Source organism: Scyliorhinus canicula, chromosome 11 (genome assembly GCF_902713615.1).
Source record: "Scyliorhinus canicula chromosome 11, sScyCan1.1, whole genome shotgun sequence".
Lineage (NCBI taxonomy): Eukaryota > Metazoa > Chordata > Chondrichthyes > Carcharhiniformes > Scyliorhinidae > Scyliorhinus > Scyliorhinus canicula.
In genome coordinates, this window is record NC_052156.1 from 95,770,375 (window position 1) to 95,792,086 (window position 21,712).

At 48.8% G+C, this 21,712-nt stretch overlaps 1 protein-coding gene across 5 annotated transcripts in view; it reads left to right on the forward strand.

The window, feature by feature from the left end:
• nr2c2 (nuclear receptor subfamily 2, group C, member 2) overlaps positions 1-21,712 on the forward strand; it is a 413,970-nt gene that overhangs the window by 14,815 nt on the left and 377,443 nt on the right. For all 5 annotated transcript variants that reach the window (XM_038810866.1, XM_038810865.1, XM_038810869.1 and 2 more), the window contains exon 2: positions 659-871. The gene's annotated coding sequence lies outside the window, so the exon portion shown is untranslated. The remainder of the gene's footprint in view (positions 1-658; positions 872-21,712) is intronic.

The following is a 21,712-nucleotide window of genomic DNA, read 5'->3' on the forward strand; positions in this document are numbered from 1 at the left end:
TCTTTCCTTTGCTCCTGGAACTTGCTGTTGAGGAATTCCACCAACTGCTCCGTAGACCACGGGGCAGGCAGCACAAAATGTTGAGATAATGCTTTACTGTAATGTTGGATAGCATGAGAAAGCAAAATATCAAGAAAGACTTGGATCTGCTTTCATTAGAGCAGAGGAGATGTTAATAAATGTAATAATGAAGGACAGAGAGAGCTCAAATGTAAGTAATTCAGGACAGGGAGCAGGAGAAACCTTTTTATACAGAGGGTCTGTCATGACTCCCAGAATTAATGTTTAAAGCAGAGATTTAAGAAAAGGTTCAAAAGGTGATGGAAGGAAAAATAAGTAAAGGGAAATGGGAATTGTAGCTACAGTAGATTATGGATGTTGTTTGTCGAGGCCAAAAAGAAAATTTTCATATGATCTTTCACAACTTTACAATGTCCCAATAGCGTTGTCACTGTTGCAATATTAGAAATACAGGAATCAATTTATGTATTGCAAGCTCCCACTGACAGTCATTTTAATTGTGTTGTGTTATGCGGCGAGCCCTTGTGCTCTTCTCTACTTGAGAGAGCTGTGGAAAGAGATCCGAGAACAGAACGTAACCTGGGCTGAAAATTAAATAATTGGCTTTTCCTAATGTTTTGCTTGCTTTATGTTTCAGTGCTCTTGCTGGTTTTTGAAGTCCCTCCTGCCTCTCAGACCAAGAAATCTTGCAACCCAGCAGAACACTTTCGAAAGAGTTGAATTGGAGAAACACAACGGAAACATGCAAGTTAAAGAACAGCATGCCTGGACCATCCAGGGACAATGATAGACATGCTGATTTCAACGGGGAAGTTGATTGAAAAACTGAGGAGGGCTCCACTTAACACAGGTAATCTGATACCCAACACTTTTGTGGTGTATTGTGTCCCATATCTTTGTATAGCCAGAATTGCTAAACAGATGATCCATCAAGGCCTTTTCCTAAGGCCCCAGCATCACAGATGACAGTCCTCAGACAATTTGATTAATTGAAACCCTGAAGGCATTGGATACAGCAAAGACTGAAAATATACAGCTGTAGGTCTAAAGAATTGAAAAAATGATAAAGGGATCTTTAATTACCTGAAAATAGATTGGATAATGTGCAGAGAGGGGCAAGAGATCTGATAGTGTATTCAGGAGAGTGTTCTATGTTTTCAGCCCAACAAGAAAGGAAGCACAGCTAGATCTGAATCTTAGGAATGAGGTGGGCCAAATGGGTCAAGTGTCAAGAAGGGAACATTTAGGAACAATGTTTATTTTATCCTCAGGTTTAGATTGGCTACGGAAAAGGATGGGGATAAATCCAGGGAAAGAATAATTAACTGGAGGGAAAGCCAACTTCAGTGTGGCAAGAGTGGATCTGACCTGGATTAATTGAAATTCAAGGTTGGCAGGCAAAACTGTAACTGAACAATGGGCTGCCTTCAAAGAAGAGAGAGTTCAAGCACAGTCAAGGTATATTTCCATAAAGGGGAAAAGTGGGACAAACAAATCCAGAGCTTCCAGATGGTGAAAGAGAGTGATTATGAGGAAAAAGTGTCCTTTTAGCAGATGTCAGGACAACCAAGAACCAGGCTGAGCAGAGGAGAAGTGACAAAGCAAATAGGAAAAGCAAAGAGAGAGTATGAGAAGAGACTAGCAGCTAATATAAAAGTAAATCCAAGCGTCTTCAATAGGCATATAAATCGTTAAAAGGTAGGAGGGTAAAATGAGGACTCCGGTTAATTAGGAACCAAAAAAGGAGGTTGACACATAACGGGGGCAGAGCGGAGGTATTAAATTAATATTTTGCATCTGTCTTTATCAAGGAAGATGCTGTTGCGCAGATCATGATGAAACATAATGTAATCCAGACACTTGAAGGTTTTTAAATTGATATGGAGGCGGCATTGGGTAGGCTGGCTGTATTAAAGTTGATGAGACACCAGGAGCTATCACTGCTGAAGGTCACAAGAGTGGAAATTGCGGAAGCGCTGGCTATAATTTTCCAGACTTCTTGTTGATCCCCTTAGTTCCTATTTCTTTTATTTTGTTTACATTGTTTTTGGTCCATGGATCGTTAATGGAGACATGTATTTAAGTCAAGCAAAGGAACTCAAGTGTCAAAATAGTTCACTGTGTTATAAAGTTTTGAATACAGCAACTAACGGGCAGGGCTCTAATTCAACATTCAGGATTGTCGATGTGGAGTGGAAAAAGGACCCCCAAAAACCCACCAGATTGGAACAGGACCAGAACATGTCTATATGGTGAACAGGCCCTCTCAAGCACCGCTTACATTTATCCTCAATCCCCCTCAAAAAATCGACTCATCCTGACCCTGGTGAACATGACCTCGATCAGGATGATGTAGCATTCACCCTATGAAGGGATCCATTCCACGCCACCTCCTCCAAAATGGGTTCTAGTTTCTCTACCTCATCCACCAAAACCTCCTCTTCACCCATGATCAGCCCATATATCCCAGGCGCGCTGCCCTCCGACCCTGCACACGAGAGTATTCTTTCCAGCAAGATAGACGGCGGTGCGTCTGGGAAAGTTGGAAATGACCGCCAACCAAAGTCCTGCACCAGGTAATATCGAGTCCCCAAGCTCCGTTTTCTCCTTCAACTCTTCCCCTTGCAAACTCCCACCTCTGCAAGTCCGCTCTAACGCTGCTCATCAAGCGTGCAAAATTCAGTTTGCGATTTTGTGTCCAATCCCGGGCCACCTGAACCCCCAAAAAGTGAAAACTGGTCACCACCAGACGATATGGTAATCCCCTTCCCCCACCCAATCCACCCAGCACCTCCCCACATAAGGGTAACCACAAATTATTCACTCTAAAAGTTGAGAAGAGTGAATATTTTCTGGTTAGCCCTCTGAGGAGAGGTGCTGGTGTTGCTAGTTTCTTTCCTACTTTGTCTTTTCTTTGTCCGTTCCAATTATGGCAATCAGTGAATTTGCCTTTCTTTCTATGTTATCTACGTCCGAATGCTTAGAGTCGCCAGGTATCAAATGATACCATCACAAGTTTCAACTGGCTATCGATCAAAGAGCCAAACACCAGTTAGTTAGTTCAAGGTCAAGGGTACTTTATTTACATACAATTAGTTATGCAACATAAACACTACTAGTTAACTACGCCTATGAACTAAGACAACCTGTACTTAACTTCGGGCACCCGGCTGAGGTCAGAAAACAGTGGCCGCTGTTCAATTCTGGATCTCTCGTGTTCGGAGGAGTCACTGCTGCTCAGCTGGGCTCATCCGTCTGGTAGCAGGCATTGAACTTGGACTCGCTTCTGGTGTTGCTGCAATTGGCAATGGCCGTGACCGCAGTACCAAGGCCAAGAGAGAGCGAACATATAGCAAACTCTTCTTATACCCATGGGGTTTTCGTGCTCTTTTGGGCGGTGCTTCGATTTGGGCCTTACTAATTGGGTGATCCCTGATCACTCTTTTCTATTCCTTAACCAATAAGTGGGTGGAGATCTGGATGGCTGGGTGTATCCCAAGCGGTGACTGACCCCGTTGTTTGCGTTTCCCTTGGACAGGGAGTGGCCCCAAAATGTCTGGGACTGTACCGGTTGCTTGAGTATCAGTCCTTTGTTTTGGTGAAGATGGGCCAACAAATGCTAATAGGCCCCATTAAAATGCTAATTGGATGGAGTTTCAATACCGTCTGGACTTCTTGCTTACGTATATGGATTTCAGGCTCAGAGCCTGCCTGAGTCTTGGCTTGTCCATTTTACCCGCCAGGCTTTGCGAGTTTCTCTGTACCTAGTTGGAAGTGGCCATCCCAGATGGCTACACTGGGTGGGGTGGAGGGAGAGATTGCTATATCATCTGGATGAGAGCAGACATGCAGAGATGGGCCAGCCTTCCACTGTCACTGTTCAATCTGTTAAGATGAACATTTTGCTGTGATTTGTCGTCTTACTTCAATGCCTCCCAGTTTTTCTGCTGAAGTCTTTTTTTCGGGAGATGGAGTGGCACATAAGAGGCTTCATATGGGTGGGAGACCACCTCCGGTTCGGAGAGGAATCCTGCCTCGTCCCCCTGTGCAGCATGAACGACCACAAATTCATGTTGTTCATATAACCGCCAAACCCATGATGTAAAACCCAGAACCAATCCGTAACGTCTCCAAAACATGAGAACAAATAGATCCATTCAACTCAACCAAACTCCTTTCGGCACCCAAAGACACAATAATCTTTGGTTCTGGTCCCACCGCCAGTGTCAGAATTATATTAAATATCCGCCTCATGTTGTATGAAAGGTTTCTGCCCCTCACAAACCCCGTCTGATCTCTACACACTTCCCCCGTGAAGCAGGACTCTAACCTCAACGCTAGGATTTTAGCTAAAAGTTTTTCATCCACATTAAGCAGAGATTGGGCGATACGACCCATACTCTGTGAGGTCTGTGTCCTTCTTCAGAAGGAAGGAGATGGACGTTTAGCACAGTGTCTCCAGAAGGGAACCCCGCGCCAATGAGTCATTTAACATCCCCAGCACTAATGGGGCCAGCTGGCTTGCAAACGCCTTGTAAAATTCTACCGAGAACCCATCAGGCCTCGGCTCCTTTCCTGCCTGCATCTTACCCAGAGCTCTGCGGACCTCCTCCAATCCCAGCGGGGCCTCTAATGTCTCCTGTGACTCATCCACCACCTCCAAAAACCCATTCATCTCCTCTCATCCTCTGGTGGCTCAGATCTGTAAAGCCCCTCATAAAAGGAACAAAACATTAATTTTCTCCAGGATAGAGATCAACCCATCTCCAGATTCCCGCACCTGCACAATCTCCCTGGCAGTGTCTTGCTTACTTAACTGATGAGCGAACAGTCGGCTTGCCTTCTCCCCATACTTGTATACCATCCTCTTTAAACGCTGCAGCAGTCGTACCACCCAGCCTGTGGACAAACTGCAATTGCAGCTTCTTCCTGCGTGACATGAGCTCTGATGTTGGGTTACTCGCATACTCCCTATCCACAACTAGAATTTCATCCGCTACCTGCTGACACTTTCGTCTGTTCTCCCTATCCATATATGACTTGTACAACATGATCTTCCCCCTAATCACCGCCTTTGATGGCTCCCACACAGTGGACGGTGAGATCACCTCATTCCATTTAACATCGTTCTTTATGGCCCCTGAAATTTTCACACAGAAGCAGAGATCTGATAACAGACCCACATCCAGCCTCCAGCCCACCTGCTGTGCTGGGCCCCCATCCAACTTTATTAAGTCCACCAGCTGCACCACCGCATTGTCTGAAATAACTACCACCCAAGTACTCTGCACTCTTCACTCCAGATAGTAAAAAAAAAGTTACCCATAATGGAAAAATCGATACACGAATACACCTTAAGTACCGGCAAAAAAACCAAAAACTCCTTGCCCCCTGGGTACACCTGGACCCACCCCTCCTGTCTCTTCCATAAATGCCGTTAACACCTTCGACATCCCCGAAGGGACCAGCGATCTGAACCTGGAGTGGTCCAATTTTGGATTCAAAACGTAACTAAATTCCCCCTGCCTAAAATCAGGTGGGGTATGTCCAGTTTCAGAATGGCAGCCAACCTCTGTCTCATAAACTTGACATCTTCCCAATTCGGGGCATATACGTTTACCATCATCACAGCCCTCCATTCCAACCTGTGACTATCACATACCGACCCCCCGGATCAGCCACCACCCAACCACCTGAAAATGGACCCAACTGCTAATCAGAATCGTCACACCCCCGTGCCCTGCTGTCATACCCTGAGTGAAAAACGTGACTCACCCAGGCCTTCCGCAACCTGATCTGGTCCTGCACCAGCAGGTAAGTTTCCTGAAGAAAGCCACATCGGCCCCCAGCCCTTTTAAATGGGAAAGACCCTTGCTCTCTTCACAGGCCTCCCAAGCTCTGCACACTCCAGGTGATCAATCTCGTTGGGGGTCTCTCAAACACCTCCCGATCAAGTCAGCGATTTGCACCGTAGTGCAATATCCATTCCCAAATTCCTCGGTCCCAGACCCAGGATGGTGTGGCTGCCAGCCCCACCAACAGGGCGAGACAAAGAAAAGTTGCTTGTCACTGTCAGTTCAAGCCCCCCCTGCTGCCCAATGCTCCCCCTCCATCCCCCCAGACTGCCTGGCACCATCTCCTCCCCCACCACACAATCACAAAACTATAGCTAGACCTACTGCGACCATCCCAACCTGGCCCAACAGTCAGTAGCCTCTCCCTGCACTCCAATCTTGTTTGCTAGCCTCCCCTCTCCGCATTGCCAGCAAAGTGGCTCCCAAACATGGTCCATGTAACATATACTCAAACAACAGCTAATACATCCCATCTCCCCACCCACCGCCAACTGTACCCAAACCCCAACAAGATCAACAAACTCCAAGAGGTAAAAATGACAAAGGAACACATACCAACCCCCTTTTACAACTACCCCCTTCCCCCAACAAAAAAACAAAGGTAAACAGTGGTTAAAAACAGCAAGATATCTGTATCATACAAACACCCCTCTTCATGCACGGAGTCCAAAGTAGGCCTCATCACAGCGGTCCCAACTTCTTCTCTCTGATGAAGGCCTCCGCTTGCTCCGATGTATCAAAAAAAGTGATCATTTGAATAAATTGTAACCGTGAATGTGCCGGGTGCTCCAATCCAAACCTCATGGCCTTATTATAGAACACTGCCTTCACCCTATTGAAGGCTCTTGCCAATTCACTCCCAATATCTTGATATATTTGGACCATATTTCCATCCCAGTCAATATTACGAATCCTTTTCGCCTACTCCAAGACCCTCTCCTTCCTTTGATAATTGTGGAAATGGATTATCACCGCCTGTGGTGGCTCTCTAGTCTATAGAAAATACAGCATAGAACAGGCCCTTCGGCCCACGATGTTGTGCCGAACTTTTGTCCTAGATTAAGAACAAATCAATCTACACCCCAGCATTCTACAGTAATCCTTGTACCTATCCAATAGCCGCTTGAAGGTCCCTAATTTTTCCAACTCAACTACTTCCACAGGCAGTGCATTCCATGCCCCCACTACTCTCTGGGTAAAGAACCTACCTCTGACATCCCCCCCTATATCTTCCACCATTCACCTTAAATTTATGTCCCCTTGGTTTGTTCCACCCGAGGAAAAAGTCTCTGACTGTCTACTCTATCTATTCCCCTGATCATCATATAAACCTCTATCAAATCGCCTCTCATCCTTCTCCGTTCTAATGAGAAAAAGCCGAGCACCCTCAATCGTTCCTCGTAAGACCAACTCTCCATTCCAGGCAACATCCTGGTAAATCTTCTTTGCACCTTTTCCAAAGCTTCCACATCCTTCCTAAAATGAGGCGACCAGAACTGCACACAGTACTCCAAATGTGGCCTTACCAAGGTTTTGTACAGCTGCATCATCACTTCACGCCTCTTAAATTCAATCCCTCTGCTAATGTGCGCCAGCACACCATAGGCCTTCTGCACAGCTCTATCCACTTGAGTGGCAACTTTCAAAGATCTATGAACGTAGATCCCAAGATCTCTCTGCTCCTCCACATTGCCAAGAACCCTATCGTTAACCCTGTATTCCGCATTCATAATCTGTCCTTCCAAAATGGACAACCTCACACTTTTCAGGGTTAAACTCCATCTGCCACTTCTCAGCCCAGCTCTGCATCCTATCTATGTCCCTTTGCAGCCGACAACAGCCCTCCTCACTATCCACAACTCCACCAATCTTCGTAACGTCTGCAAATTTACTGAGCCACCCATCAACTCCCTCATCCAAGTCATTAATGAAAATCACAAACAGCAGAGGACCCAGAACTGATCCCTGCGGTATGCCACTGGTAATTGGGCTCCAGGCTGAATATTTGACATTCACCACCACTCTCTGGCTTCTATCGGTAGCCAGTTCGTTATCCAACTGGCCAAATTTCCCACCATCCCATGCCTCCTTACTTTCTGCATAAGCCTACCATAGGGAACCTTATCAAATGCCTCACTAAAATCCATTTACACTCCATCCACTGCTTTACCTTCATCCTCGTGCTTTGTCACCTCCTCAAAGAATTCAATAAGACTACCTCTCACAAATCCGTGCTGCTGTCCCTAATCAAGCAGTGTTTTTCCAGATGCTCAGAAATCCTATCCTTCAGTACTCTTTCCATTACTTTGCCTACCACCGAAGTAAGACTATCTGGCCTGTAATTCCCAGGGTTATCCCTATTCCTTTTTTTGAACAAGGGCATGACATTCGCCACTCTCCAATCCCCTGGTACCACCCCTGTTGACAGTGAGGACGAAACGATCATTGCCAACAGCTGTGCAATTTCGTCTCTTGCTTCCCATAGAATCCTTGGATATATCCCGTCAGGCCCGGGGGACTTGTCTATCCTCAAGTTTTTCAAAATGCCCAACACATCTTCCTTCCTAACAAGTATCTCCTCGAGCTTACCAGTCTGTTTCACACTGTCCTCTCCAACAATATGGCCCGTCTCGTTTGTAAATACTGAAGAAAAGTACTCGTTCAAGACCTCTCCTATCTCTTCAGACTCAATACACAATCTCCCGCTACTGTCCTTGATCGGACCTACCCTCGCTCTAGTCATTCTCATATTTCTCACATATGTGAACAAACGAGAACAAACAGAGTTGTTATCTCTGGGTTGTTGCCCGTGCCACGTGATAGTGAGATGAGGAATAGGGAGAGAGAGCAATTAAACACGTGGCAACAGGGATGGTGCAGGCGGGAGGGATTCAGATTTCTGGATAACTGGGGCTCTTTCTGGGGAAGGTGGGACCTCTATAGACAGGATGGTCTACATCTGAACCTGAGGGGCACCAATATCCTGGGGGGGAGATTTGTTAGTGCTCTTTGGGGGGTTTAAACTAATTCAGCAGGGGCATGGGAACCTGGATTGTAGTTTTGGGGTACGGGAGATTGAGAGTATAGAGGTCAGGAGCACAGATTTGACTTCGCAGGAGGGTGCCAGTGTTCAGGTAGGTGGTTTGAAGTGTGTCTACTTCAATGCCAGGAGTATACGAAATAAGGTAGGGGAACTGGCAGCATGGGTTGGTACCTGGGACTTCGATGTTGTGGCCATTTCAGAGACATGGATAGAGCAGGGACAGGAATGGTTGTTGCAGGTTCCGGGGTTTAGGTGTTTTAGTAAGCTCAGAGAAGGGGGTAAAAGAGGGGGAGGTGTGGCGCTGCTAGTCAAGGACAGTATTACGGTGGCGGAAAGGATGCTAGATGGGGACTCTTCTTCCGAGGTAGTATGGGCTGAGGTTAGAAACAGGAAAGGAGAGGTCACCCTGTTGGGAGTTTTCTATAGGCCACCTAATAGTTCTAGGGATGTAGAGGAAAGGATGGCGAAGATGATTCTGGAAAAGAGCGAAAGTAACAGGGTAGTTGTTATGGGAGACTTTAACTTTCCAAATATTGACTGGAAAAGATATAGTTCGAGTACATTAGATGGGTCGTTCTTTGTACAATGTGTGCAGGAGGGTTTCCTGACACAATATGTTGACAGGCCAACAAGAGGCGAGGCCACATTGGATTTGGTTTTGGGTAATGAACCAGGCCAGGTGTTAGATCTGGAGGTAGGTGAGCACTTTGGAAACAGTGACCACAATTCGGTGACCTTTACGTTAGTGATGGAAAGGGATAAGTATACCCCGCAGGGCAAGAGTTATAGCTGGGGGAAGGGCAATTATGATGCCATTAGACATGACTTAGGATGTGTAGGTTGGAGAAGTTGGCTGCAAGGGTTGGGCACACTGGATATGTGGAGCTTGTTCAAGGAACAGCTATTGCATGTTCTTGATAAGTACATACCAGTCAGGCAGGGAGGAAGGGGTCGAGCGAGGGAACCGTGGTTTACCAAAGAAGTGGAATCTCTTGTTAAGAGGAAGAAGGAGGCCTATGTGAAGATGAGGCGTGAAGTTTCAGTTGGGGCGCTTGATAGTTACAAGGAAGCGAGGAAGGATCTAAAGAGAGAGCTAAGACGAGCAAGGAGGGGACATGAGAAGTCTTTGGCAGGTATGATCAAGGAAAACCCAAAAGCTTTCTATAGGTATGTCAGGAATAAAAGAATGACTAGGGTAAGAGTCGGGCCAGTCAAGGACAGTGGTGGGAAGTTGTGTGTGGAGGCTGAGGAGATAAGCGAGATACTAAATGAATACTTTTCGTCAGTATTCACTCAGGAAAAAGATAATGTTGTGGAGGAGAATGCTGAGACCCAGGCTATTAGAATAGATGGCATTGAGGTGCGTAGGGAAGAAGCGTTGGCAATTCTGGACAAGGTGAAAATAGATAAGTCCCCGGGGCCTGATGGGATTTATCCTAGGATTCTCTGGGAAGCCAGGGAAGAGATTGCTGAGCCTTTGGCTTTGATTTTTATGTCACAATTGGCTACAGGAATAGTGCCAGAGGACTGGAGGATAGCAAATGTGGTCAAGAAGGGGAGTAGAGATAACCCCGGTAACTATAGGCCGGTGAGCCTCACGTCTGTTGTGGGTAAAGTCTTGGAGAGGATTATAAGAGATACGATTTATAATCATCTAGATAGGAATAATATGATTAGGGATAGTCAGCATGGTTTTGTGAAGGGTAGGTCATGCCTCACAAACCTTATCGAGTTCTTTGAGAAGGTGACTGAACAGGTAGACGAGGGTAGAGCAGTGGATGTGGTGTGTATGGATTTCAGTAAAGCGTTTGATAAAGTTCCCCATTGTCGTCTATTGCAGAAAATACGGAGGCTGGGGATTGAGGGTGATTTAGAGATGTGGATCAGAAATTGGCTAGATGAAAGAAGACAGAGGGTGGTGGTTGATGGCAAATGTTCAGAATGGAGTTCAGTTACGAGTGGCGTACCACAAGGATCTGTTCTGGGGCCGTTGCTGTTTGTCATTTTTATAAATGACCTAGAGGAGGGCACAGAAGGTTGGGTGAGTAAATTTGCAGACGACACTAAAGTCGGTGGAGTTGTAGACAGTGTGGAAGGATGTTGCAGGTTACAGAGGGACATAGATAATCTGCAGAGCTGGGCTGAGAGGTGGCAAATGGAGTTTAATGTAGAGAAGTATGAGGTGATTCACTTTGGAAAGAATAACAGGAATGCGGAATATTTGGCTAATGGTAAAATTCTTAGCAGTGTGGATGAGCAGAGGGATCTTGGTGTCCATGTACATAGATTCCTGAAAGTTGCCACCCAGGTTGATAGGGTTGTGAAGAAGGCCTATGGTGTGTTGGCCTTTATTGGTAGAGGGATTGAGTTCCGGAGCCATGAGGTCATGTTGCAGCTGTACAAAACTCTGGTACGGCTGCATTTGGAGTATTGCGTACAGTTCTGGTCGCCTCATTATAGGAAGGACGTGGAAGCTTTGGAACGGGTGCAGAGGAGATTTACCAGGCTGTTGCCTGGTATGGAGGGAAAATCTTATGAGGAAAGGCTGATGGACTTGAGGTTGTTTTCGTTAGAGAGAAGAAGGTTAAGAGGTGACTTAATAGAGGCATACAAAATGATCAGAGGGTTAGATAGGGTGGACAGTGAGAGCCTTCTCCCGCGGATGGAGGTGGCTAGCACGAGGGGACATAGCCTTAAATTGAGGGGTAATAGATATAGGACGGACGTCAGAGGTAGATGTTTTAAGCAAAGAGTGGTGAGGCCGTGGAATGCCCTACCTGCAACAGTAGTGAACTCGCCAACATTGAGGGCATTTAAAAGTTTATTGGATAAGCATATGGATGATAATGGCATAGTGTAGGTTAGATGGCCTTTAGTTTTTGACTTTCCATGTCGGTGCAACATCGTGGGCCGAAGGGCCTGTACTGCGCTGTATCGTTCTATGTTCTGTGTAAAAAGTTTTCCTTGATTCTACCCGCCAAAGATTTTTCATGCCCTCTCTTAGCTCTCCTAATCCCTTTCTTCAGTTCCCTCCTAGCTATCTTCTATCCCTCCAGCGCCCTGTCTGAACCTTGTTTCCTCAGCCTTACATAAGTGTCCCTCTTCCTCTTAACAAGACATTCAACCTCTCATGGTTCCCTCACTCGACGATCTCTTCCCTGCCTGACAGGGACATAGAACATAGAACATAGAACAGTACAGCACAGAACAGGCCCTTCGGCCCTCGATGTTGTGCCGAGCAAATGATCACCCTACTTAAACCCTCGTAACCCGTATCCCAACAATCCCCCCATTAACCTTACACTACGGGCAATTTAGCCTGGCCAATCCACCTAACCCGCACATCTTTGGACTGTGGGAGGAAACCGGAGCACCCGGAGGAAACCCACGCACACACGGGGAGGACGTGCAGACTCCACACAGACAGTGACCCAGCCGGGAATCGAACCTGGGACCCTGGAGCTGTGAAGCATTGATGCTAACCACCATGCTACCGTGAGGCCCCAAATCAAGGACACGTAGTATCTGTTCCTTGAACAAGTTCCACATTTCAATTGTGTCCTTACCTGACAGCCTATGTTCCCAACTTATGCACTTCAGTTCTTGTCTGACAGCATTGTAGGGGCTGGTTTAGCTCACTCGCCTAAATCGCTGGCTTTTAAAGCAGACCAAGCAGGCCAGCAGCACGGTTCGATTCCTGTACCAGCCTCTCCGGACAGGCGCTGGAATGTGGCGACTAGGGGTTTTTCACAGTAACTTCATTGAAGCCTACTCGTGACAATAAGCGATTTTCATTCATTTTTCATTTCATTTACCCTTCCCACAATTGTAAACCTTGCCCTGTTGCACGCACCTATCCCTCTCCATTACTCGAGTGAAAGTCACAGAATTGTGGTCACTATCTCCAAATTGCTCCTCCACTAACAAATCTATCACTTTCCCTGGTTCATTGCCAAGTACCAAATCCAATATGGCCTCCCGTCTGGTCGGACAATCTGCATACTGTGTTAGAAAAGCTTCCTGGACACATTGCACAAACACCACCCCATCCAAACTATTTGATCTAAAGAGTTTCCACTCAATATTTGGGAAGTTGAAGTCACCCATGACTACTACCCTGTGACTTCTGCACCTTTCCAAAATCTGTTTCCCAATCTGTTTCTCCACATCTCTGCTGCTATGGGGGGCCTATAGAAAACTCCCAACAAGGTGACTGCTCCTTTCCTATTTCTGACTTCAACCCATATTACCTCAGTAGGCAGATCCCCCTCGAACTGCCTTTCTGCAGCTGTTATACTATTTCTAATTAACAATGCCACCCCTCACCTCTTTTACCACCTTTATTGGTAAACTTATTGAAACATTCGGCTCATTTGGTCTTGGCTTTTGCTTGACCGCCCAATGTGCTCTGTCCAAATCAGGAGAAATGTATCCCCTCCCACTAGCTGAGAAAACATTTCTGAGAAATACTGGGTCAGTTTTTCTGGCCCATCTGGCGGTCACCTTCCCTCCTTCACCTTCCTTTGATGGGCTACCCTCATGAGCCTTTTTAATATTGAGCTTCTTAGTCGACAATTTCAACATGCCCCTATCTGGACAGAGTTCACCTACTCAACTCACTTGTTTGAACACCAAAAGCCCCGGGGAAAAAAAGGTAAAAGAGATCAAATACAAAGACCTTGCCAGGAGCCACTTTTTTGTTTTTCTCTCCCCCCCCTCCCCCCCTCCCAATTCTAGCCACCTACCTGACACACTTAGCAGCTTCTCCATGGCCTCTCATGGTGAATAGCAACGGTCTTTATACCTACCTGCTTTCCAGCAGCTGATGCTGTAAAAAATGGCTGCACTTCCCCCAATGCTGCACAGTGCCCTGCACTGGATGCCTTTCGGAACCAATGGCAGGCGAGAAATGTGGAGCTCCTGACTTGGATAGGTAAAAAGCAGTGGAATGGATTGATTGCCTCTCCTCTGAATTTCTGGCCTGTTGTGCCCAGTTCCAGGCGCCACACTTCAGGAAAGATATGGCTGTTTTCCTTGGAGAGGAGTAGGTTGAGAGGAGAACTATTAGAGATGTACAAATTCATGAGGGGTCTGGATAGATAGGGATAACTGTTCCCATTGTGGGAGGGTTAAGAACAAGGTGCCCTACCAGTTTAAGACAATTGGCAAAGATTGCATCTTAGAAAGCTGGCATCAAACTTGAAAGACCATGTTGAGGGCCTATAGTCAGGAATATCCAGAGGATTGGGACAAAGGAATTCTATTTGTACATTTACAATTTATAGAACAGTTTATAGAACAGTACAGCACAGAACAGGCCCTTCGGCCCTCTATGTTGTGCCGAGCAATGATCACCCTACTCAAACCCACATATCCACCCTATACCCGTAACCCAACAACCTCCCCCTTAACCTTACTTTTTAGGACACTACGGGCAATTTAGCGTGCCCAATCCACCTAACCAGCACATCTTTGGGCTGTGGGAGGAAACCGGAGCACCCGGAGGAAATCCACGCACACACGGGGACGACGTGCAGACTCTGCACAGACAGTGACCCAGCCGGGAATCGAACCTGGGATCCTGGAGCTGTGAAGCATTTATGCTAACCACCATGCTACCGTGCTGCCCTTCTCTGATGCATGTACTGAATCAACTAATTTCAGTCCATCTATGTGTCAAACTTTAGGGAGAGATTAACTAGGGCTGGTGAGTTGGCGAGGAAACATTTTAAATTGTCATGTGATCAAAAAAGAGGCAGATAAAAGTTCAAATCTCATAGTTTGGTTAGTGGGGAGAAAATAGATTGTCATAGAACATACAGTGCAGAAGGCAGCCATTCGGCCCATTGTGTCTGCACCGACTCACTTAAGCCCTCACTTCCACCCTATCCCCGTAACCCAATAACCCTTCCTAATCCTTTGGTCACTAAGAGCAATTTATCATGGCCAATCCACCTAACTTGCACGTCTTTGGACTGTGGGAGGAAACCTGAGCACCCGGAGGAAACCCACGCAGACACGGGGAGAACGTGCAGACTCCGCACAGCCCAATACAAGTACTAGTATTGTTACCAACGGTAGATGAACCATTAAAAGCAAGATTTAGTGGGCCTTATCAAATTGAAAGGAAATTGAGTGAAGTAAATTATTTGGTGAGAACGGCAGATGGAAGGAAAACTCTGTGTCATGTTAATATGCTTAAAAGTTATTTTGATAGAGAAGGAAAGACGGAAGAAGTGCTATGCGTTGAAACTCGGGGAGAGGAGATAAATCCAGATGATTCGGAATTTGACATTCCTCAAATTAAATTTGACAATGAGGAACTATGAATAAATTGGGATAATTTATTGAATTATGAAAATGAAATGAAATGAAAATCACTTATTGTCACGAGTAGGCTTCAAATGAAGTTACTGTGAATAGCCCCTAGTCGCCACATTCCGGCGCCTGTTCAGGGAGGCTGTTACGGGAATTGAACCGTGCTGCTGGTCTGCTTTCAAAGCCAGCGAATTAGCCCTGTGCTAAACAGCCCCTATTGTTAGGAACGAAGGCAAGGACTCCACACGAGGTCAGGTAGACAGAATATGACTTGGTATTTTTACTACTAACAATACATTAATCACTCTACTCCTCTCCCTGCATAATCTCCCTACACGACCTGCTTCCAGTCGGGGTTAATATCCTGTGCGGTTCCTCCAGTTGGGGAGGCTCCGCGCCCCCTCCCCCAATCACCTGGAGAGCTCATGCTCCAGTGTGTAGGAGGGGAACTGGATACAATGTAGGTCTTAGCCGCTTTGGGGTTCAAAACAAAGCCCCCACCCCCTCAAAGTCTGGAGAAACGCTCATGTCTTCTGGAAGTGCATCTCGATCGCTTGGGCAACAGAGGTGTCACAGTTGGCCTGGGAGGCGTATAGCGCATCGGCAACTGTGAAGAGTGCCAAAGTGGGAGCAGCTCAGTTGGCAAACGTGTTAGCATGCAGTCGTCTGGTGGTCTGGTGTCCATGTTGGAGCCTCTATTATATTTTCTATGACCCACTGGAATATTACAGAGGCTGTGGCAAGCCTGAATGGCATACCTGTATAACTCCCGCTGGGTGTTGATCGTCATATATTTATGGGACCCTGGGTCCAGCACCAGTTGCAGATATGCGTGGCTCATGTCCAGTTTCATGATTGTCTTGCCTTCCCTGAGCCTGGCATAAAGATCTTCGATGCGTGGGACCGGGTAACGAGGTCGAGGCGGGACACTCAGTTCACTGTCATTTTATAGTCGTCGCACAGCCGTATGGATCTGTTAGATTTCAACACCAAGCCCACTGATGCACCACAATCCACGAAGTGGACCGGCCAGATGGTGCCCAACTGTTTGAATTGGTTTGGCTCGTGGTCGACCTTCTGGCGGTGTGTGTACAGTACTGGGCAGGCGTGAAAATACCTGAGCTGGGTATTCTCGTTTATGTTGATTGTTGCCCCCTTAATGGTACCAAGGCCTTTGACAAAGGCCGCCAGGAACCTGGCCAGTACCCCTTCCAGCCCACGGTGATACATTTGACATACTCGCTGCTAGTCCAATCACAACAGCGGGGTAGCATGGTGGTTAGCATAAATGCTTCACAGCTCCAGGGTCCCAGGTTCGATTCCCGGCTGGGTCACTGTGTGTGTGGAGTCTGCACGTCCTCCCCCTGTGTGCGTGGGTTTCCTCCGGGTGCTCCGGTTTCCTCCCACGGTCCAAAGATGTGCGGGTTAGGTGGATTGGCCATGCTAAATTGCCCGTAGTGTCCTAATAAAAGTAAGGTTAAGGGGGGGGGTTGTTGGGTTACGGGTATAGGGTGGATACGTGGGTTTGAGTAGGGTGATCATGGCTCGGCACAACATAGAGGGCCGAAGGGCCTGTTCTGTGCTGTACTGTTCTATGTTCTATGTTCTAATTGACAGTCCAATTGACTACAGCTCCGCCTTCAACGCCATAATTCTAGCCAAGCTCATATCAAAGCTCCAAAACCTAGGACTTAGCTCCTCACTCTGCAGCTGGATCCTTGACGTTCTGACCCACAGACCGCAATCAGTAAGAATAAACAACACCCCCTCCACAGTAGTCCTCAATACCGGGCCCCGTAAGGCTGCGTACTTAGCCCCATACTATACTCCCTGTGTGGCAAAATTTGGTTCCAACTCCATCTACAAGTTTGCTGACAATACGCCCGTCGTGGGCTGGATCTTGAATGATGACGAGTCAGAATACAGGAGGGAGATAGAGAACCTAGTGGACTGGTGCAGTGACATCAATCATTGACTTCAGGAAGCTAAGTACTGTACACACCCCTGTGCACATCTCCAAAAATCTGTCCTGGTCCACCCACGTCAATACTACCACCAAGAAAGCACAACAGCGCCTTTACTTCCTCCGGAAACTAAGGAACGTCGGCATGTCCACACTGACTCTTACTAACTTTTACAGATGCACCATAGAAAGTATCCTATCTGGCTGCATCACAGCCTGGTATGGCAACTGCTCAACCCAAGACCGCAACAAACTTCAGAGAGTCGTGAACACAGTCCAGTCCATCACACAAATCTGCCTCCCATTCATCTACACCTCCAGCTGCCTGGGGAAAGCGAGCAGCATAATCAAAGACCCCTCCCACCCAGCTTACTCACTCTTCCAACTTCTTCCATTGGGCAGGAGATACAAAAGTCTGAGAACACGCACAAACAGACTCAAAAACAGCTTCTTCCCCGCTGCTACCAGACTCCTCAATGACCCGCTTATGGACTGGCCTCATTAATACTACACCCTGTATGCTTCACCCGATGCCGGTGTTATGTAGTTACATTGTGTATCTTGTGTTGTCCTATTATTTATGTTCTTTTATTTCCTTTTCTTTTCATGTATTTAGTGATCTGTTGAGCTGCTCGCAGAAAAATATTTTTCACTGTACCTCGGTGACAATTGTGGCCATCTAAAATGGCTGCCCGTAAGGGATGATGGGAATTGTGGTCAGGTTGGGACACAGACAGCAGGACACAACTTATGTATATTGCAAACAACAACTCAGACTTGCACAGAAACTCGCACCTGCTAGAGGCCATTCACAGGCCTCCCCAGAACAATGGACTTCAGATTGAAATTTACCATTAGCAGCACACTGGGGGGGCGCCTATTTGCCTTATTTGGGAGTGCCTACATGCTTTGAACACTAACAGCCATGGCCAACTAGGACCCTCCGAGCCATCAAGGAACCCGCCCCTAATTGGCCCGAATCAAATAGGGTGATCGAAATCCTATTGATCCATTGGATCCCTACCTGGGACCGCCAAAAGAACCGAAAGATCGGTGGGTAAGAGGAACTGCTCAACCAACATTCTGTCTCTTTTGGGAGACTGGCTTCTGTCATCCAACTGCAGCACATTGACCAGCCAAGACGACATTCCGCCTAGACAAACCAGACGACCTCCAGCCGCCACACGTAGGGAACCAGATAAAGGTCTTATCTAACCTGCACAGAACCGGTCACTTGGAAGTTAAGTAAAGGTCGTTTAATCTGCTCGATATAGTCTAAGATGTAGTAGCGTGTAATTTATTAAGTATAGAACTAATCCTATGTTCCGTAATAAACTGTGCTTATACTAAATACTTGTGTGGTCATTTACCCAGTACACGGAACACACTCGCACATTGTGGTTATTAGTAGTAATAAAGATAGAAGCAGTCAGTAACACAATAAACAAAATCCAAAAGCTGTCGTAGCCAATCACGTCCAGCAAGCTGGGTTTGTCACTGCTGACAACTATCACCGGCAAGCATGAGGATTGACTACAGGCATATGGGTAGTGCCCTTTGTGGTGATATGATCTGCATACTCGTCTGCCATTGGGCCAGAACATCGGCTTACCATTGGCCCTGGTCGGTCATGTGCCTCTCGACCGATTGGCCGAGAGGCTGAGTTAACCACGCCTCTATTAACGAGGTATAAATGCTCAGACGCCTGACGATCGTCCCTTTCTATTGTAGACGATCGCAGAGCTGTGTTCTAGTCAATTAAAGCCAGACTTTGGTAAATCACTCGCCTCGCCAATGGTACATCAATTTAATTGACTACGACTTTGAAGATGGAGTTCCGCATCAAGCCTGAATGCCTCCGCATCAGCCCGCAAACTCCGAACTCTGCAGAACTTTTCCAACTCTGGCTGTCTTGCCTCGACGGGTTCCTAGCATCTACAACCACCCCCCCCCACCGGGGCACAGAAGCTGCACGTCCTCCACTCCAGCGTGGGTATTGACGCTTACGCAATAATCAAAGAGGAAACGGATTATGATGACGCTATACAAAAGCTAAAAGGACAATTCATCAAACCGGTCAACAGGGTATTCGCTCGACATCTGCTGGCCACCAGAAAGCAGGTCCCCGGTGAGTCTCTAGACCAATACGCCCGGGCCCTCTATGCCCTGGGGAGAGGCTGCGCCTGTGTAGCGGTGTCCGCTACAGAGCACATGGAGCTACTCATCAGAGACGCTTACGTGGCTGGGATGCTGTCTCCCGTGATCCGCCAGCGGATGCTGGAAAGAGACGAACTCAGTTTAACTGAGACGCTGACTCTCTCCGCCTCCCTGGAGGTCGCAGATCTAAGCGCTCGCACCTATGACCCTGGCCAGGCCGCCTCCTGGCACGCTTCCCACCCGCCGCTCCCGGCCTCCCTCAGGCTTGTTCCGCGGGGCGCCCCGATAAATCCGCGGGGCCCCGCTGCTACTTTTGCGGGTACGCTAAACACCCTCGCTCACGCTGCCCAGCCCGCTCCGCCCTCTGTAAGAGCTGTGGGAAGAAGGGCCACTACTCCACGGTCTGCCAGGCCAAAACGCTGGCTGCATCGCTTCTGGAAGCTGCACAGCACTCTCTCTCTCCCCCCCCCCCCCCCCCCCCCCCCCACCCGCCCCCAGGCCTCTGCGAACGGCCCGTGTGCCTCTCTCTCTCCCCCAGGGCCGCCCCAGCCGCTCCTGACTCGCGCCCCGCCGGCCGACAAGTGCACCTTCCCGGCCCCTCCAGGCCTCTGCTGGCCTGCCCCGCACGTTTCTCCCCCCCGCCCCCGGGCCCCGGCGCCCGACCGGCTCGCCTCTCCGAGGCCCCCCGGTCCCTGCCTGCCCGCAGCCCGACTCTGCTTCCCCCGCCCCCGGCCTGCGCGCCTTACCTCCTCCCGCAGCTGATGCACCTCACTCACCTCCTGGAGCCGGCCTGCACGTCCCCACAGCTGATGCACCTAACTCACCTCCTGGAGCCGGCCTGAATGTCCCCACAGCTGATGCATCTAACTGGCCTCCTGGAGCCGGCCTGCACGTCCCCACAGCTGATGCACCTAACTCACCTCCTGGAGCCGGCCTGCGTGTCCCCACAGCTGATGCATCTAACTGGCCTCCTGGAGCCGGCCTGCGCGTCCCCACAGCTGATGCATCTAACTGGCCTCCTGGAGCCGGCCTGCGCGTCCCCACAGCTGATGCATCTAACTGGCCTCCTGGAGCCGGCCTGCGCGTCCCCACAGCTGATGCATCTAACTCACCTCCTGGAGCCGGCCTGCGCGTCCCCACAGCTGATGCACGTAACTCACCTCCTGGAGCCGGCCTGCGCGCCTCACCTCATCAGCTCGCAGCACCGGCAACGCTAGCTCCCCCACCAGCGGCCACGAGGGCATCCTGGGCGCCGCCATCTTGGGGCGCCGACCCCACGTGTGGATCCTGGGCGCCGCCATCTTGGGGCCCCGACCCCACGTGCGGATACTGGGCACCGCCATCTTGGGGAACAGACCTCACATATGGATCCTGGCCACCGACTTCCAGGTCTGCCACGCAAGGTCCCTCCAGCATCGACTCGGACGGCGACGACGGATTTTCTCCACGGCTCGCGGCCGTTCAACTCGACCAGTCTCGTCCACGCACGCTCGCCAAAACGACTACGCTGATCCACCTCAATGGCCACGAGACGGACTGCCTGCTGGACTCCGGGAGCACGGAAAGCTTCGTTCACCCTGACACGGTAAGACGCTGCGCGCTCCCTGTCCATCCCGTAACACGCAAAATCGGTTTAGCCTCAGGTTCGCATTCCGTCCACATCACCGGGTGCTGCATTGCGGACCTCACGGTCCAAGGGAAGGTTTTAAAAAATTATAAATTCCTTGTCCTCCCTGACCTTTGCGCACCGGCACTCCTAGGACTGGACTTCCAGTGCAACCTGCAGAGCTTGACCTTTCAATTCGGCGGCCCTATACCCCCCTCACTGTCTGCAGCCTCGCGTCCCTCAAAGTGGACCCTCCCTCCCTGTTTGCTAACCTCACCCCCGATTGCAAACCCGTCGCCACACGGAGCAGACGGTACAGCGCCCAGGACCGATCCTTCATCAGGTCCGAGTTCCAAAGGTTGCTGACGGAAGGGGTCACCGAGGCTAGCAACAGCCCCTGGCGAGCCCAAGTGCTGGTGGTCCGGACGGGGGAGAAAAACCGGATGGTCATCGATTATAGCCAAACCATCAATCGGTTTACGCAACTGGACGCGTATCCTCTCCCCCGTATTTCTACCATGGTAAACGAGATCGCGACATACAAGGTCTTCCCCACTGTGGACCTTAAGTCCGCTTACCACCAGCTCCCCATCCGCGCGAGTGACCGACTGTACACCGCGTTCGAGGCTGTTGGGCGCCTCTACCACTTCCTTAGGGTTCCGTTTGGTGTCACAAATGGGGTCTTGGTCTTCCAACGGGAGATGGACCGAATGGTCGACAAGTACGGATTACAGGCTACCTTCCCGTAT